This window comes from Euprymna scolopes, chromosome 18 (genome assembly GCF_053919585.1).
Source record: "Euprymna scolopes isolate OS-2025 chromosome 18, ASM5391958v1, whole genome shotgun sequence".
NCBI classification, from domain to species: Eukaryota; Metazoa; Mollusca; class Cephalopoda; order Sepiida; family Sepiolidae; genus Euprymna; species Euprymna scolopes.
Window position 1 is genome coordinate 110,149,885 of NC_136499.1, and position 23,800 is coordinate 110,173,684.

Genomic DNA, 23,800 nt, shown 5'->3' on the forward strand with positions numbered 1-23,800 from the left:
TGCCTAGTTACTAGTGTTACTCTCTTCATATTACAGAAAAAAGTCCGACAGAAAGGCAAGTCAATACGGCCCGACTCAGCGCAGCTGCAAGAGTTACTGGAAAATATTGTAGTGCTTCACTATGAGCCTTTCGGGACTCTAAACCGGCTTTTATTTTACTCCTTTAAACAATGAAGAGTAAAACGCCCCACGAAACAGCGCATGCGACGATCACCTACTAATCAAACCTACTATAGGATTTAATACAATATGTGCACTATAACTATGAATAGAGTTTTAGTACATTAATTAACCTGTTTTGTTGCTATGGGAGACAACTCGTGTGCGTTGTATAGAATTTAATACAATATGATAAGCATTAATTATGACGTCACAATTATAAATAAATAGTAAGATTATACGTCAAAAAATAAGAACATGGGATTAGATTAGAATACCGTTCTCATCTTGAGTATCATTTTCACAAAGTTTCGGTCGATGTACCTTTCGACTTTCTTTAGGTGTATCTTGTGGAACTTGGGTATATTTCTGTCGAACTCAGGAATTTAAATGGAATTTCGAACGAACCCCTTTTATTTACTGCGCGAAGGTAGCATGCTCTTGTTTCGTCAGCCATGACTGGATAGAGGTTCTACATAATTAGCAATTACTAATTAGAGTGGTTAGAGTACTTTAAAAAATCATATTCTCCTGAGGGTTGAAGGTTCAATCCTCAGTGTAGGCGACCGAGAAATACAATTACAAATTACTTAGGACCTCTATTCAGTTATGGCTGAGGGAACAAAACCATTCGACCGCCGTGAAGTAAATAAACGGTTCCATTATAAATTCCGTTTAAATTCCCGCTCAGTTCAACAAGATACACATGAGGAAGGTCGGAGGTAACATCGACCAAAATGTTTGAGAATAACATTCAAGATGAGAAAAGAACTCGAAATAATTCAATAATTACAAATTATCAATCCTCATCTACATAATTCCGAAATAAATACTATTAATGTTCCTATTTACTTTGCCTCCCCACGAGGGCAAAGTTAGACACAACGTCGGTTTTTAATCTGGGCAAAGTCCAGTTCCCTAAAAATGGGGCACTCTGGAAAGGAACAAAAATAAAAATTAGCTCAACCTAAAAGGATCTCTCCTTCATTGATCTAGGTCAGAAAAGGCGAAGTGTGATTAATAATGATATATATATATATATATATATATATATATATATATATATATATATATATATATATATATGTATGTGCGTACTTATATGTGTATATATTTAAAACTGACGTGGCACCTTCTCATTGGCTACACCTCCTTCTCCTCCTCTTCCTCCCTTCCTTCCTTTTCCATTCCCCTTTTCCCCGTGCATCCTCATACTTTCACTACACCGATGAAGACTGAAGGATCGGGCGAAAATATGTACTTATAAAAAAAGTTTTTAAATTTTTTTTTATAATATTATTTTGTATTCTTGCACGTCACCAATTAAAAACGAATAAAGAAAAGTTATAAGCTTTTATACTTTTCGTATTCTTTTTTATACATTTCCATTCATATATATATATATAAACTAGTTGTATATATCCGGCGTTGTTAGGTCAAAACAATATACATCATATATGATGTCATCTTCTATGACGTCATGTATGATGTTATCTTCTATGACGTCATATATGATATTATCGTAAGCCGACAAAAATACATGGGTAATCTGCTAGTATTATAATAAATACCAGCATATTGCCCGACGTTGCCCGGAAAATATTCATATTTTGCTCCTGTACGCGATGTCACGTGACGTCATAAATGACATCCTCTGTAATGACCATGTGCTGCGTGACGCATATTTTCTATGACGTCATAACACATGTATGCTATGACGTCATTGTGAAAAAACAAAGGGAATAATATAAATACATATTTATGTACACACACACGCACACACACACACACACACACACACACACATATATATATATATATATATATATATACATCTTAGTCATGTCCTGTTGCATACATAGCACCACGTTTACAATGAATGTTGGAAACCTATCATGTGGTCCCTCCTATGAGTCCAGGAGTCTAAAAACGAAGAATGAAGCGGATTAAAAATGTTATGACACGCTGCTTTCTGCTGATTACGTATTTACGTTGTTGGCGGGCAATGGGTCGGCGTTATTGTTTGGCAAAACATTTCCTCCCGTATGTGGCCAAGGTGTTTGGCAAATGCCCCAAGGTTTTCCAAAATTAACTCTTGAAATTGCAGGGCGCCGAACCAAAATGAAAATAACCAAACCCCAAAACCTAGCCCTAACATTTCTCAAGACATATTTCGTTAGCAATATCGCATATCTATATTTCATTAGATCGTTTGTCTAATCTGTATAATAAAGTTCTGTAAAACAAAATGTCTCCCGTTTTAATGGTAATATTCAAGTCTTTGTACGTCTTCAACATTTTGAGTGAAAAAATAGGAGGTTTTACTTTTTAAACGCACTCCAATAAAAAAAAAACAAGCGTAAATGATACAAGTAAATTGTACTGCGAGCAATTGCAAGCGGAACCAGTGATGATTATTCAACAGTAATTACTAAATAAGATTACTAAATGAAATGAAGAATATGAATGCGCATCGGCTCATTCATATCACGAGTTGAAGACACAATCTACGAGCAATTGACTTAAACGCCATTTTATAGCAACATACTCGAGGTCCATCAGTATTCACCCTAGTCAGGTTGAGCCGGTTTTCTCTGAAAGAGAAATTTTCATAGCAAAACCAATTCCCAAGGGATGCCCAGATGCAGTTATATCCCTCTATAAGGAGATAAGGTTTTTGCAGTTTCCGCAAAGCTTAAAGCAAGGAGCAATTTCTTTCCACACACACACACACACACACACACACACACACACACACACACACACACACACACACATATATATATATATACATATATATGTGTGTATATAAAGATATGCTTATATATATACACATACATATATATATACATATATATACATGTATATAAATATACATATATATTCATATATACATGCATCCATATACACATATATATAGATATAGATATAGATGTACATATACATATGTATATATATGCATATATATATATACATATATATATGCATATACATGAACATACACACATATATATATATATACATATGTACATATATTTATAAATATGTATGGATGATATATCAATACGAAAAATACATAAATGTTTATAACTTTTCTGTATTTATTTCCCATGTGTTAATGTGTTGGAATGCAAAGAGTCTTTCGAAGAAAAAACGAAAATGTTTATTTCAAAAGCACTTAATTTTAAACGAATAGATGACTATATATATATATATATATATATATATATATATATATTATATACATATATATAGATATGTATATATGTATGTATATATACATACATATATATACATACATATATACATACATACATTTAGATACATATATATAGGTACATGTATATAGATACATATATTTACATATATATAAGTATGTATATACATATATACATGCATATATATACATATATATACATGTATATATACATATACATATATGTACAATTACACATATACATATGTATATAATTGTATATATCCACATATATGCATATATACTTACATATACATATATATATACATATACATATATATACATACATATATATATACATACATATATATATACATACATATATATACATATATACATACATATATACATATATATACATACATATATATATACATATATATACATACATATATATACATACATATATATACATACATATATATACATACTTATATATACATACATATATACATACATATATACATACATAGATATATATATATATATATACATATATATATATTGCGTTGTCAGGTTGTCAAATACGCATAAATATTATATTTTTTATTAATGCAGATTTTTACTTATTATAAACAGAAATACCGTATGTATTAAATGTAACGTTAAATTTCTTTAAAAAAACGAAGTAGAAAAAAAACGGGAAGGCACTGATACATATGCATCCGAGTATTATGTTTTTCTAAACGATTCATGTCTTGTAAATAAAAATAAAAACATATACTCGAGCTGTGATTGAAATCAAAACTGAAAGAAAGTGAGTCAAGTAAGATAATTATTAGGCCAGCTTGACACGATCTTTAAAAAGTGTTTTCGGATCAACTTTTTCTTAACATAAGTAATCTGTCATGTGGACAATTCACGCATGCGCATTCGGGAAACAGTTTACAAGCAAGTAAAAGTTCCGTGACGCCCACAACGTACTAATTTCTTTTAATGTTACCAATTAGCAGCCCTTTTTCTGGATGAAAACCATACTGAAAGTTTTCTACGTGTCTGAATACACCATATACCAAATTTCAAGTCAGTAGATTAAAAGTCAGTTGAGTATATAGGTTGAGAATTGTCTTCACACACGCATTCTCACTTATATATATATATATATATATATATATATATATATATATATATATATATATATATATATATATACATACATAATTTACGAAAATGAACCAAAGTAATAAAATAATTCTGGCCATATATATATATATAGCAGAGGTGGTTCTAAAACAGCCATCTCTAATAAATTTGGGAAAATCCTCCGTCTCATCTATATAATATCCTGCTTCTGTAGTAAGTGCATACATTAAGCTTTGAAAAGGGCCAAATGCAATTTTTTGTATGCCAAACTGCTTCAAAAAAGGCCAAATGCACACAATTTAGTTTTAAAAAAGGCTTATCTGGCAGCCCTGGACAATGATATGTGAATGACAGCTCTTTAATGTAGTCTCGTTTTCGACTATCATTATAGTAATAGATGATCATTAGTGTAATATATGATCATTATTGTAATATATGATCATTATCGTAATATATGATCATTATTGTAATATATGATCATTGTTGTAATATATGATCATTATCGTAATATATAATCATTATTGTAATATATGATCATTGTTGTAATATATGATCATTATTGTAATATATGATCATTATCGTAATATATGATCATTATTGTAATATATGATCATTAGTGTAATATATGATCATTATTGTAATATATCATCATTGTTGTAATATATGATCATTATCGTAATATATGATCATTATTGTAATATATGATCATTGTTGTAATATATGATCATTATTGTAATATATGATCATTGTTGTAATATATGATCATTATAGTAATATATGATCATTATTGTAATATATGATCATTATCGTAATATATTATCATTATCGTAATATATGATCATTATTGCAATATATGATCATTATTGTAATATATGATCATTGTTGTAATATATGATCATTATCGTAATACATGATCATTATTGTAATATATGATCATTATTGTAATATATGGTCATTATTGTAATATATGATCATTATTGTAATATATGATCATTATCGTAATATATTATCATTATCGTAATATATGATCATTATTGTAATATATGATCATTACTGTAATATATGATCATTATTGTAATATATGATCATTATTGTAATATATGATCGTTATTGTAATATATGATCATTATTGTAATATATGATCATTATTGTAATATATGATCATTATCGTAATATATGATCATTATTGCAATATATGATCATTAGTGTAATATATGATAATTATAGTAATATATGATCATTATCGTAATATATGATCAGTGTTGTAATATATAATCATTATTGTAATATATGATCATTAGTGTAATATATGATCATTGTTGTAATATATGATCATTGTTGTAATATATGATCATTATAGTAATATATGATCATTATTGTAATATATGATCATTATTGTAATATATGATCATTGTTGTAATATATGATCATTATCGTAATATATGATCATTATTGTAATATATGATCATTGTTGTAATATATGATCATTATTGTAATATATGATCATTATTGTAATATATGATCATTATCGTAATATATTATCATTATCGTAATATATGATCATTATTGTAATATATGATCATTATTGTAATATATGATCATTGTTGTAATATATGATCAGTATCGTAATACATGATCATTATTGTAATATATGATCATTATTGTAATATATGATCATTATTGTAATATATGATCATCATCGTAATATATGATCATTATCGTAATATATGATCATTATTGTAATATATGATCATTGTTGTAATATATGATCATTATCGTAATATATGATCATTATTGTAATATATGATCGTTATTGTAATATATGATCATTATTGTAAAATATGATCATTATTGTAATATATGATCATTATCGTAATATATGATCAATATTGCAATATATGATCATTAGTGTAATATATGATAATTATAGTAATATATGATCATTATCGTAATATATGATCAGTGTTGTAATATATAATCATTGTTGTAATATATGATCATTATTGTAATATATGATCATTAGTGTCATATATGATCATTGTTGTAATATATGATCATTGTTGTAATATATGATCATTATAGTAATATATGATCATTATTGTAATATATGATCATTTTTGTAATATATGATCATTATTGTAATATATGATCATTATGGTAATATATAATCATTATTGTAATATATGATCATTGTTGTAATATATGATCATTATTGTAATATATGATCATTGTTGTAATATATGATCATTATCGTAATATATGATCATTATTGTAATATATGATCATTATTGTAATATATAATCATTGTTGTAATATATGATCATTATTGTAATATATGATCATTATAGTAATATATGATCATTATTGTAATATATGATCATTATTATAATATATGATCATTATTGTAATATATTATCATTATTGTAATATATGATAATTATTGTAATATATTATCATTATTGTAATATATGATCATTATTGTAATATATGATCATTGTTGTGATATATGATCATTAGTGTAATATATTATCATTATTGTAATATATTATCATTATTGTAATATATGATCATTATTGTAATATATTATCATTATTGTAATATATTATCATTATTGTAATATATGATCATTATCGTAATATATGATCATTGTTGTAATATATGATCATTATTGTAATATATGATCATTATTGTAATATATTATCATTATTGTAATATATTATCATTATTGTAATATATTATCATTATTGTAATATATGATCATCATTGTAATATATTAAAGACAACAGAAAAATTTTGTTTAGTAGTACCATTGTTTTGTTTTTGTTTTTTTCAATTTTCTGTATTATCTTTTTTTTATAGATACATCGAACGTATGGATGTATGGTCTAAGCATTTTTTCTTCTCGGAATATCCGCGGTTTTTACCTTTCGTGTAGCCGTTTAAGCATCGTCAGGAATGTGCTAGAGATATACTCTATAGATTCGCCAAAACTAGTAGCGCTATACAGCTGAAGTTGATTGGAGAGTAACTCGGCTAAAATGACAAATAAATATATATCTGTCTATCGACTCTACTCTACTATTATATAATAATAATTTTGTGAGTGTGTGTGTGTTCGTTCACTACGGACTCGAAAACGGCTGGGCTGATTTTTATGAAATTTCACACGATGGCACTTTTTGTTCCTGTCAGTGTTCTTAGATAGGTTTTGTATCGGAATGTCTTCAATAAGTATCGATAATCGATAATCGATAATCGAAATCATCTGATGAAAGAAGGAACACGCGATTTTAACCAAAGTTAACACCTTATACAGCCTAACATCACAAGTGCATTTGAGAAGTTTTATTATCGCACAAGCAGAAAGGCCCGACATATAAAATCAACCGTAGCATTTTTTAATATGACAGAGGGGCGTTCAAAATGAATGTTTCTGTTTAAAGCACACTTGAACCATGATATTTGACTTTTCTTCATTTTAAACTTAAATTCAAGCCATTATCACCACACAAGCAGTAAGACCAGGCATATAAAGTCAACAGTTGAGCAGAGGCGCGTTCAAAGTGAATGTTTCTGCTTAGAACATAATTGAAGCATGGTACTTGAGATTTGTATTTTAGGCTTTAATTCAAGCCATTATATATAAAAAAAATAATTTTATAAAATCAACAGTAGGTTCTCTACAGTGCAATGTAGGCTATAATCAATTGTAGACTAAGTCACTGCAGAGAGACGTGTGAAGCTTCCTCTCTGCGCCGCGATGGATCTCTAATTAGAGTAATCGATTTGATTGAAAAATGGGCGATTTCATCGATATCGATGACAATAAAAATATGGGAGTCTGAAACATTTATTGATTCTCATTCAATCCCGGGCAGCGTTGCATCTCCCTGCTGGTAGATATTAAAGTTTATGAGGATAATATCATAAATTAATGGTGTGTCTTGAGGGACAGAGTGGTTCAGAGAACGCGTCTCGTTGTCTCTTGTGTATGACACGTAACAATGCCATTATCGCGTAGTTAGAAAACGAATAGATACGCAAAGCGACATATATCACCTCTACAAATGACACTTACATATTCTAACACATCATTTACTATACCTTCAAAAAATATGGGTACTCTTGCATAATTTGACCCGGATTCTCGAGAATTCCCGTCACGCAAAGCAGGAGGACCTGACAGAGAAGCATAAAAAACTTGACTGAACAAAAAGTCTTGAAAAAAAAAAAAACTTGTACTTACACCTAACGATTTACGGTTAGAAAAAAAAGCCGACGACACCACGCTCTATAGCAATCACGTGGGGAAACCTAATGAGTTCGTATCTACTGTAATGGCGGAACTCCTAGCGGAAGACCTTCAGTCCGTAGTGGAATGGGGTCAAAAATGGATGCTAACGTTCAACGCTGCCAAGATAAAGCTCGTTTCCTTTAATAATTACATGAAATCTTACCAACCATCAATAGCTATGGCTAGAGATACTTTACCTGAGAGCATTTCGTTCAAACTCCTTGGCTTAACGTTCACAGGAAACATGAGTTGAAATATATATATCGAGATCATTGCTAACGTTGCTGCAAAGAATGTGGGCTCTCTCTATTGTGCTAGAAAGTAACTTACGCCTGAAAGTATCCTGTACCTCTACAAAGCCACCATTAGCCCATGTATGGAGTACTGCTGTCACATTTGGGCTGGTGCATCTGCTACTTGTCTCTTGCTCCTGGACAGGATACAAAAGAGAGTCGCCAATCTAATAGGTCCCGAACTGTCATTTAAACTTCAGCCCCTGTCCCACCGACGAAACGTTGCATCCCTCTGCCTGTTTTACAATGGTGGATGTTCTGACGAACTACACGCACTTGTACCCCCTCGACGAAAATACCCCCGACAAACCCGACAAGCAGCTTCTTCCCCAGAACTGCAAGACTTTGGAACTCTCTTCCGGTTTCCTGCTTCCCCAACTGTACTGGCATGCAGAAGTTCAAGTGTAATGTGAACAGACATCTTGCTGCTAAACTCCTTACATAGTACCCCTGGAACTTAGGTCCCTGATAGTAGACCCCTAGATCAAAGTGGCAATGTGCCTTGTTTGAGATGAAAATGTAATAAAAATTAAAAAAAAACTTTCATCTTTTCTTGAAGAAAAAAGAAAAAACTTTTTCGATAAATATTTTGCAAAAAAAAAAAGTAAATAAATAAATAAAATGAAATAAAAATATTTTCAGTCCTTTAAAGATAGGTTTTTGTTATTCTTGATTATTTGCATTTTTTTCCGGTCTGTTTGTTTTAAAATTAGTCTGCGTCTGTTACAACGCTCGGCTTAAACCGATGATTGCCGGTCTCGCCCGATCCATGCTTGACGGGACTCCCAAGAATCCGGGTCAAATTATGCCAGAATACAAAAATATGTCATACGAGTACATTGGGAAAACCGAAATTCCCTTTTCCTTTAAAAATATTTCTTTTTTACCCCATTTTCTTAAATTTTTGTTTTTGCTGGAGATTTTTTTTTACACAGGAATCACCACTTATCAACACCAAGAGGCCACTCAAGGATAAGGGTTAATGAGTATACATTAGCCAGTGTGATTATAGTGTAGTAAACATAACTAGTGGGAATTTTGTAAATCGGATTACTTAGGACGGTTCATCAAGAATTTGTTTACATTGGACTTGAAGACAATTAAATTGTAGTCAGCTGGAAAGCAGGCAATCGGAACAGAGTTCCACAGGCGTGCAGTTCTAAGAAAGAAGCTTTGTTCCTGGAATCTGCATTTAGGTTTAGGCACAGATAAAGAGTGTGGGAAATTATTGATAGTGGTTTTGGCTAGACGAGTGTTTTTCGTGAAAGTTTGGCGAGGGGGGACCATAGATTGAAGCTCAGACGAGCATTTGCCATGAAAATAACGATAAAGCAGAGACAGGCTCGCAGCGTTGTTTCTGTGGGAGAGAGGTTGCAGGGAAGAGAAAAGGCTATCCCCCACTAAGCTACGAAGTCTATCTTGAACTCATTTAAGACAGGATAAGCTGTTTCTAGCAGCTCCTGTCCAAATGTGGCAACAGTACTCCATCTTTGGCCGTACCTAGCTTTTATATAGGTAGAGAATTGCATCAGGAGTGAGATATCTACTGGAGCGGTTGAAGAATCCCACCATTTTTCCAGATGGAACATCCTTCTGGATTCCAAATATTCGCCCTCTTTTTAAGGTTCTAATCATCCCTTTAAATACATTTCTCTTGCACATGGTCCATCGGGTATATTTGCCAAATAGTATTTTAAATTTGAAATGTGTTTGGTGTATCACTTATGTGTATAGCTGGTCACACTCTCCGTAGTCAAGGAGGTAATCTCATCACAGGAACCATCAATCCGGTTCCACCTACAAGACTTGAAGAAACGATGCAGCGGCCAGCTTAAAACGTGGCTCAGAACGGTTAAGCAAGATACCGAACCGCTTCTGGGCCCGACAATCTACGTTGTTCGCTGTTAGAACCGTGACTGGATGTCGATAATGTCATCGTTGGCGATGGATCGCCGGGCTTGGTCAGCTTTCGTGCATAATGCGGTGAATTCATTAGAAAAAAACTAGCTTAACTGATCATAATGGCGATCTTCTTTTCGTTTTTGCTTTTACATAGGCATCACCACTTATCAAGGCCCAGAGGCCACTCGAGGATAAGGGTTGAAGATTGTGCAGTAGTCAATTAGATAATACAGTAATCGATAGTAATGGACATTCGGTAAATTTGTTAACTTAAGTGGAACAGCTCATCAAGAACTTGTTTACGCTGGACTTGGAGACAACTATATTGTAGTCAGCTGGAAAGCAGGTAATCGGAAGAGAGTTCCACGGGCGTGTAGTTCTAAGAAAGAAGCTTTGTTCATGGAATCTGCATTTAGGTTTAGGCACAGATAAAGAGTGTGGGAATTTTCTCGTGAAAGTTTGGCGAGGGTGGGGACCATAGATTAAAACGCAGTGGAACACTTGCCATGAAAATAACGATATAGCAGAGACAAACTCGAAACATCTCTTCTGTGAGGAAGAGGTTTCAGAGAAGAGAAAAGAACGTCTATGAGGCTACGAAGTCTATTTTGAACTCTATCAATGCAGGATAAGTCCTTTCTTGCAGCTCGTGCCCAGATGTGGCAACAGTACTCCATCCTTGGATGTACCTGGCTCTTATATAGATAGAGAATTGCATCAGCAGCGAGAAAGCTACTGGATCGATAGAAGGATCCTACAATTCCTAAGATTTCAGGTTTTTTTTAATTTTGTACAGAAGATGTTGGTATTTTGTTATCTTCTTTCTCCTTCTAAGCTGTGATTGGTTTCGTTTTTGTTTTACGGCATATCAACCCTTTTCGGGTTATTTAATGCCGAATCCAGTTATTTTGGAAATAGTATTCATGTTGCATCCAGTTATTTTGTAGAAGGTTTTTATTCTTCAATTTCTTTGTATCTTCAATCGTTAGTTTATAGTGTTTGGTTTGGTTTGGTTGTTTTATAGTGGATTTTATCGTTTTTGTTCCTTGCTTTGCAGAACATGAATGACTTTTGCAGTGGGAGATGGAAAAGGGTTACAGTATTAATGTTTGATTAAGTTAAAACCCAGTCCAGTCACGAAGTGGGGGCGATAGAAAGAGAAAGAGGAAATAGGAAGAAGGAAGAGGGGGAAAAGGTGGGTTGTTGTTTTTGTTTTTGGTTTTGCAGAATATAATTAAGTTTTGCAAAAGGAAGTAGAAACACAAAAAACATCAATGTTAGATGCATTTCGTCTCAGGAAGCTAATATATTCAAACAGCCTCATCTGGTAGCACCAGCTAGCTGTGTTCAAGCCAGAATTGACTTCAACAAGGGTTGCTACTTTATCCCTTTGTCTCATATCACTATGTGTTTCAAATTACTTACGATGTTTGTTATAAGTTCAATTTAGTTACTGCTGTTAAAAATGTAGGTTCCCTTGAATATATATTCAAAGGCACACTCTTATGCCAGACATAATTGTACACGATACGTTTTCTAAAAAATATATACTTTTCAAGGAAACCTGTTTTTGTTTTTGTTTGGGGGAGGGGAAGATAAAATTAATATATATTTGTTATCAAATATATTTGAGGCACCCTAAATGAGAAACAACTAAAAAGAAGATTTCGTTTTAACATCGAGTTTCAAACTTTTGACTTCCGGTTTTATCGCTTATTAATAATTAGAGACCGTCTTAGCGAAAAATTAAAGCATTAAAAAAAAATTTTAAGTTACAATTTTGAAGATTTTATGTTCAATTCCAAAGATATGATTGCGAATTACTTAGGACTTCTACCTAGTCATGGCTGACGGAACGAAAACATGCTACCCCATGGATAAAATAAAATGTTCCGTTCAAAATTCCATGCAGATTCAAGATTTCAACATAAGGATTCAAGAGTTCAGCACAAAAATTCCAGATTTAAACATAAAGATTCCAGAGTTACAACATAAATATTCCAGATTTAAACATAAAGATTCTAGAATTCAACCTAAAGATCCCAGAGTTCAACATAAAGATCCCAGAGTTCAACATAAAGGTTACAGAGTTCAACATAAAGATTCCAGGGTTCAACATAAAGATTCCAGATTTCAACTAAAAGATTCCAGAGTTCGATATAAAGATTCTAGAGTTCGACATAAAGATTCCAGAGTTCGACATAAAGATTCCAGAGTTCGACATAAAGATTCTAAAGTTCAACATAGAGATTCTAAAGTTCACCATAAAGATTCCAGGGTTCAACATAAAGATTCCAGAGTTCGACATAAAGATTTCAGAGTTCAACTAAAGATTCCAGCGTTCAACTAAAAGATTCCAGAGTTCGACATAAAGATTCTAGAGTTCAACTAAAAGATTTCAGAGAAAAGAGTTTCGAGTTCGACAAGATACACCTGAATAAGGCCGGAGCTTATATCGGCCGAAACGTTGTGCCGAAAACAGAAGTCGATTTAAAACATATTTTAATAGAATTCATTATATTTTAAAGATAAAATAATATTTTTGTCAAACATGTAGTTCAGTGATGACAATATTTTCAAAAAGTGTTTTTTGAATCATATTTGAATTCAATCTCATGAAAGCCGCCACGTGATCAAAGTAAATAGTGAAAACTCCGAAAGTAAGAGAACCAAAATCGTATGAAATTATATTTTAATGTTTAGTTGATTTATATATTTTGCTGAGAACCTATGCATCCTTAGGCTACCTATATCATATTTCTCTGAGTCTGTCCGTCTGTTTGTTAATCTGTCGGTTCAACTTTTTTTCTTGGAAACTATTGAGTCGATCTGCAAACCAAATATTGTGAATCCGTTCGATGCACAGTTGGGGGGGGGCTAATGAGGATAAATTGGGGTTAATAAGGATTAATAAAGACTAGTTCTTAAGTTTCGCCTTATCTCCGAAACTACTTCTCGGATCTGGCTATAATTTTGTATGCACATTTGTTATATGGTGTAGCGAACTATGTATTACAGTATCTGTTGGATACACCATTATTGGATAATAGGGATAAATATTTAGCATAAAAATGGGCACAAACCAGTCAGGAAGTTGGGGAGATAGAAAAAGGAAAGGGAAATGGGAAGAAGGAAAAGGGGGGAACGTTGGCTGTTGTTTTTTGTTTTTTGTTTTTTTTTACAGAAAATAATTAAGTTTTACAAAAAGACGTAGAAACACAAAAAAACATCAATGTTGGGTGCATTTCGTCTCAGGAAGCGGATATCTTCAGACAGCCTCATCTGGAAGCACCATCCAGCTATGTTCAAGCCAGCATTGACTTCAACTATGGTTGCTACTTTATCCCTTTATCTCATATCACTATGTGTCTCAAATTGCAATGTTTGTAGCAAGTTCAAATTAGTTCCTGCTGTTAAAAAGGTAGGTTCGCTTGAATATATACTAAAAGACGCCCTCTTATGCCAGACATAATTGTACACGACACGTTTTCTAAAAAATATATACTTTTCAAGGAAACCTGTTTTTGTTTTTATTTTGATGGGAGGCGATAAAACTAATATATATTTCTTATCAAATATATTTGAGGCACCCTTAATGAGAAGCAACTAAAAAGAAGATTTTGTTTTAACACCGAGTTTCAAACTTTTGACTTCCGGTTTTATCGCTTATTAATAATTAGAGATCGTCTTAGCGAAAAATTCAAGCATTAAAAAATTAAGTTACAATTGTGAAGATTGTATTATTTATTCAACCATTAATTTGACATAAAGTACAAATTCTGATTCAACACGTCATCCAATCTCTGTCCCCCCTCGCCAATCTTTAATGAAAAACACCCGTCTAGCTGAAACCACTGTTAATAATTTTCCCCATTCTTTATCTGCGCTTAAATCAAAACATAGACTCCATGAACAAAGCTTCTTTCTTAGAACTGCACGCCTGTGGAACTATCTTCCGTTTGCCTGGTTCCCACCTTACTATAACTTGGATGTCTTCAAGTCCAACATAAACAAATTCTTGATAAACCGCCCTCTTAAGTAAGACACATTATCAAACCTCCATTACTAACGATTACTACGATATTGTCCCATTGATTACTGTACACGCAATAACCCCTATGCCAGAGTTGCTTCCGGGCCTTGATAAGTTGTGAATACCATGTAAAAAAAAAAACAACTGTTGCACGTTAGTCTGTTTATCTGTATGTGTTTTTTTACTGTTACTCGAAAACTGCTTGGCCGATCCGGATGAAATTTTGTATGGACCTTTGCTATGATCAGGTACAGCGAACTAAGTATAATGGATCAATAGGAATTAGTATTTAATGTAAAATCACACATCTTACCATGTTAAACTATGAATCTGGTCTAAAGTATTCATTCTAAATCAACGGCCTATAACTTTTGGTCATTTATAAGGACTAAAAAGTAAATGAATACGTTTAGAATGCTAAAATAACACACGTTTTTATATAAACAAATTTATTTTCTTAAATCAATTCAGATATTCCAATGCTATACATTCTGGTCAATGAGGATTTTTTTTCCTTTTCTGGTCCGCATGGTGTAATTTTGCGAGCCTCAGTGTTAGTCCGTGAGTCTTCATAACAATTTGATTTGAAAAAAAAAAAGAAAAAGAAATTAAAAAAAGCAGGCATCAACAGGGTATCGCGTTAGCCGCGCAAACTGAATTAATGAAAATTGTAACCTGCATTTGAAGCGTTGCATATTAATTAAAAATAAGGAATACATATATAAATGAATACGTTTAGAAGGCTACAAGTAGGCATTTTTTTATGTAAACATTTATTTGCTTAAATCAAATCAGATATATTTCGATGCTGTACATCTATTACGTATTCATTTATATACGAAATTCTTTTCTGTTAATCGATATGCAACGCTTCAAATGTAGGTTACAATTTTGATTAATAAATTTTTATATATTTTTCGATCCTAAAACATGTTTAATGTAAAATCACACATCTTACCATGTTAAACTATGAATCTGGTCTAAAGTATTCATTCTAAATCAACGGTCTATAACTTTTGGTCATTTATAAGGACTAAAAAGTAAATGAATACGTTTAGAATGCTAAAATAACACACTTTTTTTATATAAACAAATTTATTTTCTTAAATCAATTCAGATATTCCAATTCTTGTCAATGAGGATTTTTTTTTCCTGGCATGTTCAAACAGTTTAGTGAACAGTAACTACGCACTATGCCATCAGCACAATATAAACTAAAGTAACATTGTGTATCCTTATTTATATAAAGTTGTTTATGTGTATATGCTAATATATTTAAACAATCTCAAACAAACAGTTTTGAAACGACGTTAAGTAAGAGATTAATGGGTAATAGTATTTAATGCAAAAACGAACACAAATTTAACCATATTCAATCAATTTAGCATAAAACACTAATTCTAAGCCAACGTACTATACTTTTTGCCTATTTTTAACGAACTAAAAAGTCTCATTAGTATATATAGCTATATATATATATATATACATATATATATATATATATATACATATAACTACTTAATTTACTCACATAAAAATTAATATACGAAAGTATAAATTTATGCGTAAACTTTAAGTATTTACTTCAAAAGTGCTCAATACGTAGGTAGAGCTAGTAAGTAAGTTATAAAATATATATGGCGATTAAGCTACACTGAATATTCGGCGTTTCATCCACTCTAGGACTCTTCAGGCTTATGCGCATAAGCCTGAAGAGTCCTAGAGTGGATGAAACGCGGAATACTCAGTGTAGCTTAATCGCCATATATATTTTATAACTTACTATATATATATATATATATATATATATATATATATATATATATATATATATATAAAGATATAATGAAATAAGAATTGCAGTTAAGTTTACCAAAATAATCCAAGATGGCAAAACTAAAGTATATTATAAATATTGAAGAGTTAATATTTATAAAGTAATCTCAACTAGATGTAAAAGCTCGATAAAACCAAATAGGAAATAGAGCTTATAATTTCTTCACCCTATTCCCTCTGCTTCACTATTTGTTACCAATTAAGATCTATAACTTACTTGTAGTTTCATTAAATATTTTTGCAAGCAAAATCCGATCCGGCATTTTGTTAAATCCTACTCTCTAGTGAGAAGGAAAGTATTTCTTCGAAACTCCGCAGATTAAGGACTATCCACTTATTTTGTATTTCCTTGTTTAAATTATTTTTTTTTTACAAGGTAGTCACCACTTATTAAGGCTCGGAAGCCACTCGGGGATAAGGGTTATTGTGTGTACAGTACGTTAGTTTTGGAGATCTGATAAAGTGTCTTACTTAAGGAGGCGGTTCATCAGGAATTTGTTCACATTGGAAGACATCCAGGTTGTAGTCAGGTGGGAAGCATGGCAAACGGAAGAGAGTTCCACAGGCGTGCACTTCTAAGAAAGAAGCTTTGTTCATGGAATCTACGTTTTGATTTTGGCCCAGATAAGGAGTGAAGAAAATTTTTGACAGTGGTTTCAGCTAGACGGGTGTTTGTGAAAGATTGGCGAGGGGGGGGCAGAGATTTGAGCTCAGACGAGCACCTGCCATGGTAGTAAGGATAAAACACAGACAGGCTCGCAACGTCTCTCCTGTGGGAGTGAGGTTGCAGGGAAGAGAAAAGGGCATCACCCACTAAGCCACGAAACCTATTTTGTACTCTGTCAAGGCAGAATAGGCTGTTTTTAGCAGCACCTGCCCAGATGTGGCAGCAGTAATCAATCCTTGGACGTACTTGGTTTTTATATGTTTACTAGCAGGGGTGCCCGGCGTTGCTCGGGTGTTTGGAGGTGTATGCTGTGCAAAAAAAGCAAAAAAACAAAAAAAATGGTTAATTTTTTAAAACTTTGACCCCTATTATGACCCCTTAAAATTTATTGTTTCGGGCTCAAATCACTTTATTAAGTTAGATCCATGTTCAAGGAACCTATATCTAAAATTTCAAGTGTCTAGACCCAAAATTGTCGGAGGAGTTTGGTAGAGTTCTTAAAGGTAAAATCGTTGAAATTTGACCCCTTAACAGCCAAATTTCTGGCTGACACCCGTCACATCGATTTTCCCAAATCTCAGTACCCGGTATTTCAAATTTCGAGCCTATAGACTAAACATTGACAGAGTTATTGCGTAGGGAAATGTACACAGACAGACAGACAGACAGACACGTTCACTTTTATAGATATATAGATATGTTATGTTTTTAACTCTTTTTCACAGTGTTTTTTAACATCTTTTATTAACTACGTGAGAATATGTGTATGTGTGTGTGCGTGTGTGTATGCATGTATGTGTGCGTGCACGTATGTGTGTGTATGTGTGAGGACAATTCTCAACCTATATACTCAACGGATTCTTGATATATATGTTATTCAGACACGTGGAAAACTTTTTGATTGGTCTTCATCCGGAAGGAATGGCTACTAAACGGATCAAGATTGAAAAATTGTAGCGTTGAGGTCATCGGATTTTTATCTGTTTGTCAACTGTTTCAGAAATGCGCATGTGTGAATCGTTCACGTGACATATTCCTTATGTTACGAGTAAGTAGGTTTGAAAACACTTTTTAAAATCGTATCAAGCTGGCGTAATGGTTATCGTACTTGACTCACTGTCTTTAGGTTTTGGTTTTGAGCTAAGCTCAAGTATATTTTTTTTTACTTACAAAAAACAACTGTTTAGAAAAAATATAATACACACATGCACATGTCTCGGTTTCTGTATGAATTAAATTTTATGTATATATTACGACCGCGCAACGCCAGGCGGCCTGCTAGTGTTTAATAAAACTCTATTGTTATTAAAAAAAAATCGCGAAGCAAAGATGCAAATGTGCATATACGCCATATTGATTTGTTTATAGCACAACCGGAAGTAAACGGAATAAGTATTTTACCGACAAAATGGGAACTTTTTTTTTAGTGTTGCATATCGTAACCTTTCATTATAATTAAATAGCTGTTAAATAAATGAAATAAAATTTTAAAAAACTTACCACGTTTGTTGATGTTTTGTTGTGCTGTTTAGTTGTTGGTAACAAAAAATGAGATTCACGGGATTAATAAAAGCACAAGTGGGTTTCTTTAATTCTCGCCTCTTTTTTTTTTTTTTTTTTTTTGAAACCCTTTATTCCTTGAGTAATGGCGGAGAATCACGTCTTCGTCAGTTAACGGATAAAGAGATAACAATCAGGATTATCATCTCACACCAGAGAAAAGCAATCGCGCGGACGTGGACAGAGCACAGTCTACGATTCTACCAAACTATACCCATCTTGCCTTCTTTGGCTTCGAGTGTTAGATGAACAAATGCAAACAGTAAAATAAAAGCAAAAAATGGAATTTAAAAAAGCTTGTTTTTCTCTTTTATCTCGCCGGCTTTAAAAAACGTCTTTGTGTGTGAAATAATATTGGTATAGCTTAGTAAGTAGTTGTAGATATGTGATAGCTGTGCTCTGGATATCAAATATGAGTTAATCTCATCGTCCTTAGAAGTAAGTAAAGAAATTCCATTTTTCTTTCCAATATAAAAATTAAAGCAAGTTTTTTTTTCGTTAGGTTTTGTTTGTTTTCTTGTTGTAATTTTGTTAGTTGATTTTGTTTGTATGGTGAATATGTTACAATTTTGGTGTTGTTGTTCTCATAATGAAAGTTGATGTTTAAAAGAAATTTGATAACAATTTTACTTTTCTGTTCTTAACCTTAATGTTAATATAACTACACATTAGAAAGATTTTGAAGAAATGTTTTTTTTTTTTTTTTTTTATAAACAATTAATTAATAAAGAAGTCCAATGTGAGCATTCGTAAAATAACATCCGGGTTCTTTTGTGGTATTCTTTTGAAAAAGTTTCTCTAATACTTGTTTTTTTTTTGTTTGTTTTTGTTTTTCTTTATTATTTGTTAAAAGTTCTTTTTGTGTGTTTTTATTGCATTTTTTTGCTTTTACTTTTCATCCTTTCGTTATCAGTCTTTAATTTTTTTTCAACGTCTCTTTTTTTTTCTTTCTTTCCGTTTCGTTTTATTTGTTGCTTATTGTAAAAATGTCCAGACAATTAAACACATTATTTTTTGTCATTATTTTACGTCGAAGTGCTCGATAAAAAAGAGGAATAAAAGTGTGAAACAACATACACAATTTTTTTTCACAATAATTATTTTATTTCCAATAGCGTTTTCTTTTATGATTGTTATGACTGCAATTGTTTTTATTTGTAAGTTGATAAAAAATAATCCAATTTTGTTTCGTTTCGTCTTGTTTGTTTGTTTTAAAATTCCAATTTTTAAAGGAAATCAGGGTACGTTACAAAACTGAGAACCGGAATAACAATAATGTTCAAATAGTTCCCGCTTTAATATTATCGGTACAATTAACTTACAAAAAAAAAAAAAAAAACACCTTTGGAATTTTTTTTTTTGTTAATTTTATTTTTTTTTGTCTCAAATTTAAAGGTATCCAAACTTGTCAATAATTATTTTAAAGCAAAGTTTTTTTTTTTTTTTTTTTTTTTTTGAAACAATATGGATTTTTTTTTTTTTTTTTTCAGATTTATTTAATTGATTCCGAATATATAATTATCGATCTGGAAGAATTATCGATGATACAGAAGCAGCAGCAGCAACAGAAGTATGCCAAGTTCAGGGTAAACTTCAATGTTTATTTTAAGTAAAAAAAAAACAAAACAATATCGATTAAGTGAACAATTATTTATTGTACTTCGATGAGATCATGTATTATCACGCATAGACACTCACGCAATTCATTTCATATATTTTCCATGGAACCATTAAAACAGTTTATTACGGTATGCATATTAATATATAGTTGTGTATGTTATTAAATAGTATTGTGTATTATTATATAGTTATACACATACAAGAAATAAACGACCCTTAATTTAAATAATAAATTCTGAGATTAACACTGTATTTTCTTTTAAAAAAACATTTTTGATATGTTGAATGCATTAATTGTTCATATACGTGTATGCGGAAAAGTATACGATATAGCTATTTTTGTACGTATGCAAATATATATATATATAATCAGAGTAAGATGATGCTTAACATAAAAGTTTATAATGTTTGCGTGTTCAATACTTATCCAGTAGATCATAAAACAAACGTATGTCATTAAAAAAGTGAATATAAAATTTTAATCCGTAATGACGTCATTTTGTCTTCGTAATTTGAAAATGATAAAATCAATTCAATGATTTTTATCTTAATAGTGATTTGCTTATTTTTCCGTTATCAGTCGTACTTAAATGAAACTACATCTTTGTGTGCAATCTTTAAGGGTAGATAAGTATATATTAACACGCACTCGTAAAGATAAGAGTCCAAATGTCGTTCAAGTGTCCGTAGGAATTCACGTGAGTCGATAGATTTGTGTGTATTTGTAAAAACCGCAATTTTACAATCAATTCATAATTTTCTTCGGGTAAATTCAATAAAATATATTTGAACGCTGATCACAACTAAATTAAGCACGTGATATATACGGATCTATTCGTTTGAGATAAAGGCGGATAACTTTATGGTAGCCATTTTTTAAAAATATTTTTGTCGTATTTTCTTTTTATTTTAATATCGGTTTCGTTTCAAAACACAAATATAAACACCCCACGCATTAGTGATTAAAAAAAAAAAAAAAAGGTTGCTTAAAATTATTAGTTTTATAAATTTGTGTTTCGAACCGTTTTTATGTGTTTTAACATACACGTCTTTATTTGAGCCTCGATTTGAACTGGGGTTTATAGATATATATATGTATGTATATATTTTAACTGACAGATATTTCTTGAGGTGAAATGGATAGAATTTGAACCACAAAATGTTAACGGAAATTAAACGTAACAATTTAATCAAGTGTACATGTAACGTTATGCTTCATATCGGCGTGACGATGATCTTAGCTTATTGTTTGAACAAATAATATTGAGAGAAGAATATTCTGTAATTATTTTTTCATGTAATATACCCACATTCCCCACATACCGCGTTATTTACGCGAATAGAACTAATATATATAGAGAAAGAGATGGGGAGGTTTGAAATATATATAGAGAGTGAGATACAGTTATACGAGTTGACAAGCAAGTAATAATATGGTTTATATACTTGGGGACAGACAGAGAGAAAAGTGATGATACGAATAAAATCTATAAAGCGAGATCATTATAATTGAAACACATTTACGGACACAGAGAGATTGAATATAAGGTATCTTAAGCGTACTCAAAATGAAGTATCTTGGTGTAAAGACGAAGTAGCTGGAAGAGACCGAAAATGAGGTATCAGACAGAGTGAAAACGAAGAACCTTAGAGAAACTGGAAATGAAGTATCTTCGATTGAAAATGGGGTATCAGACAGAGTGAAAACGAAGAACCTTAGAGAAACTGGAAATGAGGTATCTTCGATTGAAAATGAGGTATCAGACAGAGTGAAAACGAAGAACCTTAGAGAAACTGGAAATGAGGTATCTTCGATTGAAAATGGGGTATCAGACAGTGAAAACGAAGAACCTTAGAGAAACTGGAAATGAGGTATCTTCGATTGAAAATGAGGTATCAGACAGAGTGAAAACGAAGAACCTTGGAGAAACTGGAAATGAGGTATCTTCGATTGAAAATTGGGTAGCAGACAGAGTGAAAACGAAGAACCTTAGAGAAACTGGAAATGAGGTATCTTCGATTGAAAATGGGGTAGCAGACAGATTGGAGAGGGTTATTATTATTAGGTGTCACCCGTGACACGAATGTAACGATGCTAGTGTTTTCTATTTGAACGAACACTTGGGGTTAAGGTTGCGTTTGTTTTTTTTATGACTTCCTACAATCTCAACGCGTTTATATATATATAAATATATATATATATATATATATATATATTACATTCGTATACCAACTTCGAATTACTGCTTTGAAAAATAAAAGAAAAACAAAAACAGCAAACTCAATGGCATCGAAATATATCAAGTAAAGGTTGTATTATGTTTTCGTTTTTACATTTAAAAGGAAAATATTTTCCACGAAAAAGACTAAAAGTACACTGGAGTGTCTTTTTTCTTCTTTTTTTTCGAGTAAAGAAAAGAAAGGGGGTTAGTGTTTATATTTAATGACAGATGATCGATATCGTTCGAAAGGAAAGAGGGATGTGAAAAAATAACGAGGTAGAATATTGGTAAGAGGGGGGCGATGAGGGTGTTGGTAATGAAGTGGGGGTTATTTTATTTTATTTTTTTTTTTTGAGAAACACAGCCAATATAGGGAGGCACCGCGTGAGGTTCGAACCTGTTCCTAGACGTAATAATCAGGATTTAAAAACAAAAACAACAACTTTATCCTATAAGTCTACTGACTAGAACAAAATTCTAGTATATAAGTAAAAATCAAAGAAAGGTTAATTAATATTTATATATAAATAGATTGATCTATACTTCTGTATGTAGGTTTCTTTATAATTATATAAATAAATGTGATTATTTGTTGTAGTCGTGAATGTGGAATATAAGTATATTTTCGCAAATATAAGTAATAAATAATTGGTTTTAATAAAAGTTAGTATCACTGTTTCATTTTTTTTATTATTATTATGTTTTAGTTAAATCGCGTCAATACACTACTGTTTTCCTTACGTTGTCTTTCAAATGATTAACGAATCGCAGTTTACGAGCGACTTCTTTTAGTCGATTTATATAATTTATGCAAACACGTGCTTTTATGATATGTATTAAAAGAGTTTTTTTTCAGGGTTTCAATTATGAAACCT

General features: G+C 31.6%; 1 protein-coding gene across 1 annotated transcript in view; it reads right to left on the reverse strand.

The window, feature by feature from the left end:
• The window catches only part of LOC145297758 (uncharacterized), an 859,574-nt gene extending 839,580 nt beyond the window's left edge, over window positions 1–19,994 (reverse strand). Inside the window, exon 1 of the mRNA XM_080143998.1 lies at window positions 19,024–19,994. The gene's annotated coding sequence lies outside the window, so the exon portion shown is untranslated. The remainder of the gene's footprint in view (window positions 1–19,023) is intronic.
• Window positions 19,995–23,800: the final 3,806 nt, after the last annotated feature.